Here is a 6,770-nt window from a genome sequence, read left to right as displayed (position 1 = left end):
AAAATCTGAGCAGTAGGTTGGTGTGGGTCAGTTTGTTTAGGGAAGGAATTAATAGTAGACATTCAGAAGCACAGTTAAAGTAAGTGAAATAACAGCTTTCCTTTGACCTCATTATTTAAAGAACTTCGGGTATTTTCTAAAAAAGAAAAATAAAAATGAGCAAGGTCAAGTGAGTAGCATAAAAGGGCTGCGGTCCTAAGGTCAGAGAAAAAAGAGCTTTGTTAGTTTAACTTAGCTTATCTGTCAGCTGTGCCACAAGTTTCAAAAGAATTGATGAAAATGTAGCTTTGAGAAGAACACTGCCATATAAACTTAAGTGCTTTGCCTTTATCTAAATACCAAGGAGCTCACTATGTCATATCTGGTAGCAAATGAGAGATATGTCATCTAAAAAAAAGGATCAGAGATGTGTTGGACAGGAATAGCTGATGCACTGCATTTTTAATTTCTCCAATTTACTAATTCAAAACCCTCCTTGCACAAATGCCAGTTAATGGTATTAAAATAACACATCATTTCTCAAGTGATGGTTTATTAAAACATCCACATGCCATTTGATTTTTATACTTCCAGCTCCACTCAGGATCTTATTAACAATAAATATGTTGTGTTTATTAACAAATAATACAACAATCATGTTTTCAGCCTTAAAGAATTGTGATTTCTTCAGCAAAGTGAAAGAGCTGTTTCTCTTTCCTGCATGCTAATGGGCACCATTTCCTGCATTGTATATCTTCAGGGCCTGCTGGCCTGGAGGCTGAGTGTGACCATGTCCCAGGGGATGATAAAACAAAGATAACACAGGGTGTACAACTCTGGCAGTGGGCTCTCAAATGGAAGAATGAGAGTAGCGACCTACTCCCTCAGTAACTGAGCAAAGATTAAAGCTGATGCCTGTTACAGTTTTTAAGTAAAAATGTCACATTTTCTCTCAAAGTCCACCTTTTGCCTCATTAAGGCTTCGTTTAGGTGCTTGGATTAGTTTGTATTTTCACAAGAAAATGGTTTCTAAGTTGTTGAAGGGAAGGATGAGGCTGAGCTGCACTTTGTAAGTCAGCCATTCTTAGGAAATGAGTTTAACTCTGTTGAAATTAGTGAATGTCACTATATACACATTTATGTTCATTATTTCCTGGACCATCTTTATATACAACAAGGTGCTGTAGTGGCCACCTCTTTCTCACAGTCCAAACCTAAGCTAGATGCACTTTTCTCCCACTTGTCACCAGTGGTACCATTTCCCCATCTTTAAATGTTCACAAATTAGGATGTCTCACCATTACACCATTCAGGCTAAAAGGCAGAGGCCAGGAGCAACAGAAACCCAGGCTTTTATTAAATGCAGTGGTGAGCAATGCAGATTCACAGCAGCTCAGGGCACTTCATACTCACAACTGTGATTTAACAGAGAATGGGCTCAAAGGAGGTGAGACATTGGGTGGAAAAGGATTTATTCCTGCATTTGGTTAACTGCTGAGTGAGGGGAGTAGAGAAGGCACTACCAGAGCAACAGCTGAGTCTGTACCAACCCTGTATGGATACCTTCAGGGGTTTTCTCAGCCACTGAAACAGTAGGACTCAAAGGGGATGTGCAGACCAGAGAATGACCAAAGTCAGACCAACACAGCATTTGCATGACCAGTCATGTGGTGATAGCTGGACTGCATGCTCAGAAGATTACCCTGTAAAAAATTTTACTAAGAAATACATGGCCAGTACAAAAAAGGACAGGTGTTTCTTTTTTACTGTAGAAACAGAGAACGTATTATTAAAAAGTAATGCACCAGCAGTGCCTCTATCTTTTATTACAGAATAGTGAATCCACCAGGCTTTTTAACAACAGAAATGTCTTCTTTTAAGACCTGTGGTTTCTGCAGTGAAAATAGATAAGCTTCAGAATGTTAATTCATTAGTTGTAGATTATTTTAGCATTCCTCCTCATGCAGTTGCCAAGCCCTCTGGCCAAAAACACTGAGACATCAAAGGTCATTTGGGCCAATGATTACTTTTGTCAGCTGGTAGTTTCTTTCACTTGGTTAATTAATCATGCTCTGCATATTTCTCAGCCTCAGCTTGTCTCAGGGAAACAGTATGTGTCATTATTGGTACTGGGTTTATTAAAGGCACAGCAAAGAAACTAATTTGCAGATAATAAAAAATTACAACTACAAAGGATACTATCACAATATTGGACATTGCATAATTGCCTGAAAGGATGATGTAAATATTTTGCTTTTGTTGCAATTCAGATATTACCTAGTGGGGCATACAGAAGGACAGGCAAATAAATCTGGGAGTCAAATAGTTTAAATCCTCAAATAGTTTAAATCCTTGTCAGATTGTAATTTGATTTATAATAATTTTGAAAATTTTTCCACTTACTATGGTGTACAGTTGACTCCCATACCATAACTTAAGATAGAAAAGAAAGATATTTTGAAACATGAAAGAGTAAAAATCCTGAGATATTGAGGACTACAGGCAGAATTATAAAAATTATGACAGTATTTTTGAGATAAACATGTTCTTGTGAGAAAATACACATTTTGGGACAGATTTTATGTAGCATACTTCAAACATTTACAGTTGCAGTTAGAAGTTGTCTACTGTTTATTTCACATTAGGAATCAGTCTAAGCTTAGCATTTCTCTACTGCTACGAATGCAAAAAGCTGTGGACAATAAAATAAATAAACACAAGTAAATACAGAAAGTAACTCCTCTTAAAAGCTTACAAGTTAGATCAACAAATTGAAAAGGGACATAAAGGAATGAGGTACCTAACATCAAAATGTGGATAGCAAGCTCAGTTTTTAATCACTTGTCTTTCCTTCCTTTAACAACTGGGGTCTTTATTTGGGAAGACTGACATAAGCTGTATATAGAAAAATGTTTGCATTTTGGCAAAGATTGGAAAGATTAAAGGACATCCTTAGGTTTATATTTGGGGGAGCTCTAAAAACTTAATTTCCTGTTTTCCTTTGTAATTCTTTACCTACAAAGCTACGTTCCTCTTTCTATGGGACAGCACCAATGGCTTTAGAGTTGTGTTTAGAAATGCATCTTCCAAAACCAAAGAAAATATTAAAAGATTTGTAAGCAAAATTAATCAATATATGAGAATTTAATTAATAGACATAGGGGAGGTGGAAACTTCTAGTGTTAAACTTGTTCAATGTTTCTCCTAAGGAGGCAATTTTCAGGTGCTTGCAGTATTTTCTCTTAATTTTATTTATTCCACCCAAGGCGAACATATTATTTAGCAGATGTTAAAAAGCATGTAAATATTTTATTTTAAATGCTGAGGCTGTGCTGTGATTTCATACTTGGCAATATCAAGAGTGGTCTTCTCATGAAAATATTGTGACATGTGGACTAAAATCAGCATTTGAAAATAAGAATTAGATATGTTGTTCAGCTGGAAATAACTTCTTTCTCTCTCAGCCTATACAGTTGAGAAGACAGCGAGTGCATGATCTCTGCAGGAAGAGAAGTAGCTTGCAACAAAGGGCTATGAGTGTTTGGGAACATCTTTCCTGCAGGGAAATCCTGCAGTACCTCCAGCATCCTCCAAGTTCCCAGGGATGCTGGAGGTACTGCAGATAATTAAATTGAATATGGACAATTTATTCTCTTGTCTCTCCCTCAATATTTGTGAGAATGATTCTAAAACCTGCACTTTGTTGCCCTAGAAACATTCTCTTTCCTGATGGGTACTGTGGCACAGTCAAATGCAGAATGGCCTCATGCAGGAACGGGAGAGAAGTCCGGCACAGGACCAAGGAAGGATCCCGTGGGATGAGAGACTGGGGAGCCCTGCCTGGAGAAGGAGGCTGAGGTATCTCAGGAGACAGGACTGGGGGAGGGAAATTCTGAAGGCACAGGAGAGGTGATGATACCAGAGAGAAACAAGCAGAAGAAGACATACCCAGCAGAACATATGCCTGGAGCCTGAAACAGAAAACATGACTCCAGTTTTAGGTTTCTCTGCTATCAGCTGATAACTGTGAAACTTGCTGTAGAGCTTCTTGCCCCTAGCTGAGTGTTGCTCTGCCAAGGAGGGGAAAACTATTCTATCCAAAATTCTGTCAGCTCAGAGGGCCTTGGTCTCTGGAACTGAGGCACAGACTGCAGTAGATGGATGATTGTTTTTCTGTTTTGCTTCTTTCTATAAATTGACAATTTCACCCCAAGAAGTTTAAAAATGCAAAAGATCATTGTTTATAAATTGGGTGAGAGTTAGGTATCATTTTTGTTTTATTTTTCTACTGATAGCTGTGGATGTTGCAGATATGGTTATCATTATTTACATGTCACACACAAGTTTATATTTAATTTTTTTCCAAAGGAACTCAACTGCACTAACACCAGTAGATAATTCTTTAACTGAATCAAGGATTTTATAGATATATTTATGTATTTATTTATGTGTAACAGTGTTCTGAGTGCATTTTTATATATTTATATTTTCTGTTTAACAGTGGCCTTGTGTCTTATTTTACTGCACATTATTAATTCCCTGCTATGAAAATAAAGTATTATTAACTTCCTCAGAGGGTTTACTATAGCTATCTGCATTAATGCATCTCAGAGCTTGACAGCTATTTTGGTCACATCATCACAGTGGTGGCTGAAATGAGAAGGAACCAAATCCCATTCCACAGAAAGCTCTGAAATGATTTATGTCCAAAATTGTCAATAATTTTCATTATGTCTTTGACTCAGAGGTTTTGATAATCTATTTCTATACAGTGTGTAATGCATTCACAGTAGTAGCAGAGATATATATCCATAGTCAAGCTGAACTGGTGGTTTGCCTCTGCAAAGCAGCACAGCCAAGGTGGGTCTGTTTTGCCACAGGGACAGAAGAAGCCAGAGGCTGAGGCAAAACTGTGGGGGTGGCATCAGAGGAGGGCTGAGAGAAAAACATTTTCCTCCCTGAAACTGTCAGAATCAAGTGGATTCTGGAGAACCAGGTTTGCTGCTCCTGCTGCAACCAGAGGTAGAGCAAGAGATGTAGGAATAACTGGTACTTCTAAGAGGAGTTTTACTTCTTCACAGCCACATTTACTTCCATACATCCACAAAGTTTCTCACAGTCACAGCAAATGTCAAATGACAAATCCTTGTCTTTGCAGGACCTCGACCAGCGCAGAGCAGTCAGGGGGGCACAGCCACTTTGCAACTTTCCTTTTCCCTACTTTTACTCTGCTGATCTGCTCTACTGTCTTTTCTTAGCATGCTTGAAGCCAGCCCTACATACAGCACTTACCAAACAATGTTCTGTGTGTGCCATAGTTTTTCAAGTTCTCTGACAACTTTATTTTTCTCAGTATTAAAACCTATTCATTTTTAAAGGGAATTAGTACATACCTTTGTTAGGGAATCAACAATTCAAGCTTTTCTCTTGTAATATTAACTCATGCAACAGGTGTTCCAAATACCTCAGTCCAATTGTTTCTTTTAAAAGACAGCAGTAATTGTCAATCAGCTTTCATTACCTGAACTGCTTACTTTTAAGTCCTGATAATATTTTCCTTCTCTTTCTTGCTTAAAAAGCTCCATTTGGAACATCATATAAATTGTGTTGGGTTTTTTTTCTGTTTTTAAATAGTCCAGTTAAAAGCATTTTTACACAGAGATAAATGCTGTTCAAACCCACAGGGGTGGCTATAACGAAAAAGCTGTCAGAGGTACAAGGAAAACTGCTCATCTACCTTACATAAAGGCATGAAATGGAAAAGTCAAGAAAGAGTAGTAAGGAAAGGTCAAGGAAACTTCAGAAGAGTCAGATTAGAATGAGTCAGAGGGAAACAAGGTGGGGTGGGTGAGACTCGGACAGGTTTTCAAAGGAGAATGCATATAGGGTGTTTTCATATGTCCAACAGACATATCTTTATTCAGATAAGTATCTCTTCCTTATGTGTTTAGGTCACTGGCTTTTTCCAAGAATTCTTCAAGCACAGGATATTAATTTTTTTTTCTTCTCAAAGTAACACGTTTGGAGTGGTGAATTCTGTAGAGACAATAGAACAAAGAATCCTCATCTAAAACTCATTTTAGCATATTTGAGTTTAAATCAGCAAGAGTCACAGCTGGGGTAGATAGCAAAATAACACTTCTATCATTCTGGTGAATTTACAGAGATAATTCAAATAGAAGCATTAAAGAAAATGGTGAGCTTGTTTGTTCATGGAGAGGGGAAATGGCAGCCATCATTAAGCAAACACAAAGAAAAAAGAGAATCCAACTGAGAGCAGAAAAAGCATAGCAGGAGTGTGAGAAAAGGCAAAGGATGGAATTATTCAGTAGCTCCTCAGGAATATGTCAGATTCAATCTGCTTTGAGCATTATTCTGCTCGTTGACTTCAATGATAGGTGTATCTAGCTAAGCTCTGGGCAAATAACCCATCAGAGTTTCTGTCTTTAACAGGACACATGCTTCCCAATTTGCTAACAGATTATAATTTACTGGACTTGAAAAAAATGTGACAAGTCAAGAATTTGGGCTTCCCCTTGTTCTGTGCACCTGAAGGAGCAGAAACAACAAATGGATTTGCCCAGGTGTTGCGGTGTGTTGCAATGTCCTGTTTTAAACTTCCGGGTCCCTTCCCAGGTGTTCCTATACCTTCTCCCTTCCCCCTCGCCCCTTGCTGAGTGTGCCCTGTCAATCAGGCTAACATACCAGCAAGGCGTCGTGTGGTTGGTCCCTCAGGCCTGGGGGACATTGGATAGGTGTCCCTAGTCCCTTGAGACCCTGCCCCTTTCACC

The sequence above is a fragment of the Zonotrichia albicollis genome, chromosome 2 (assembly GCF_047830755.1).
Source record: "Zonotrichia albicollis isolate bZonAlb1 chromosome 2, bZonAlb1.hap1, whole genome shotgun sequence".
In the NCBI taxonomy this organism is placed as follows: domain Eukaryota; kingdom Metazoa; phylum Chordata; class Aves; order Passeriformes; family Passerellidae; genus Zonotrichia; species Zonotrichia albicollis.
Note: the sequence above shows the minus strand (reverse complement) of the source record.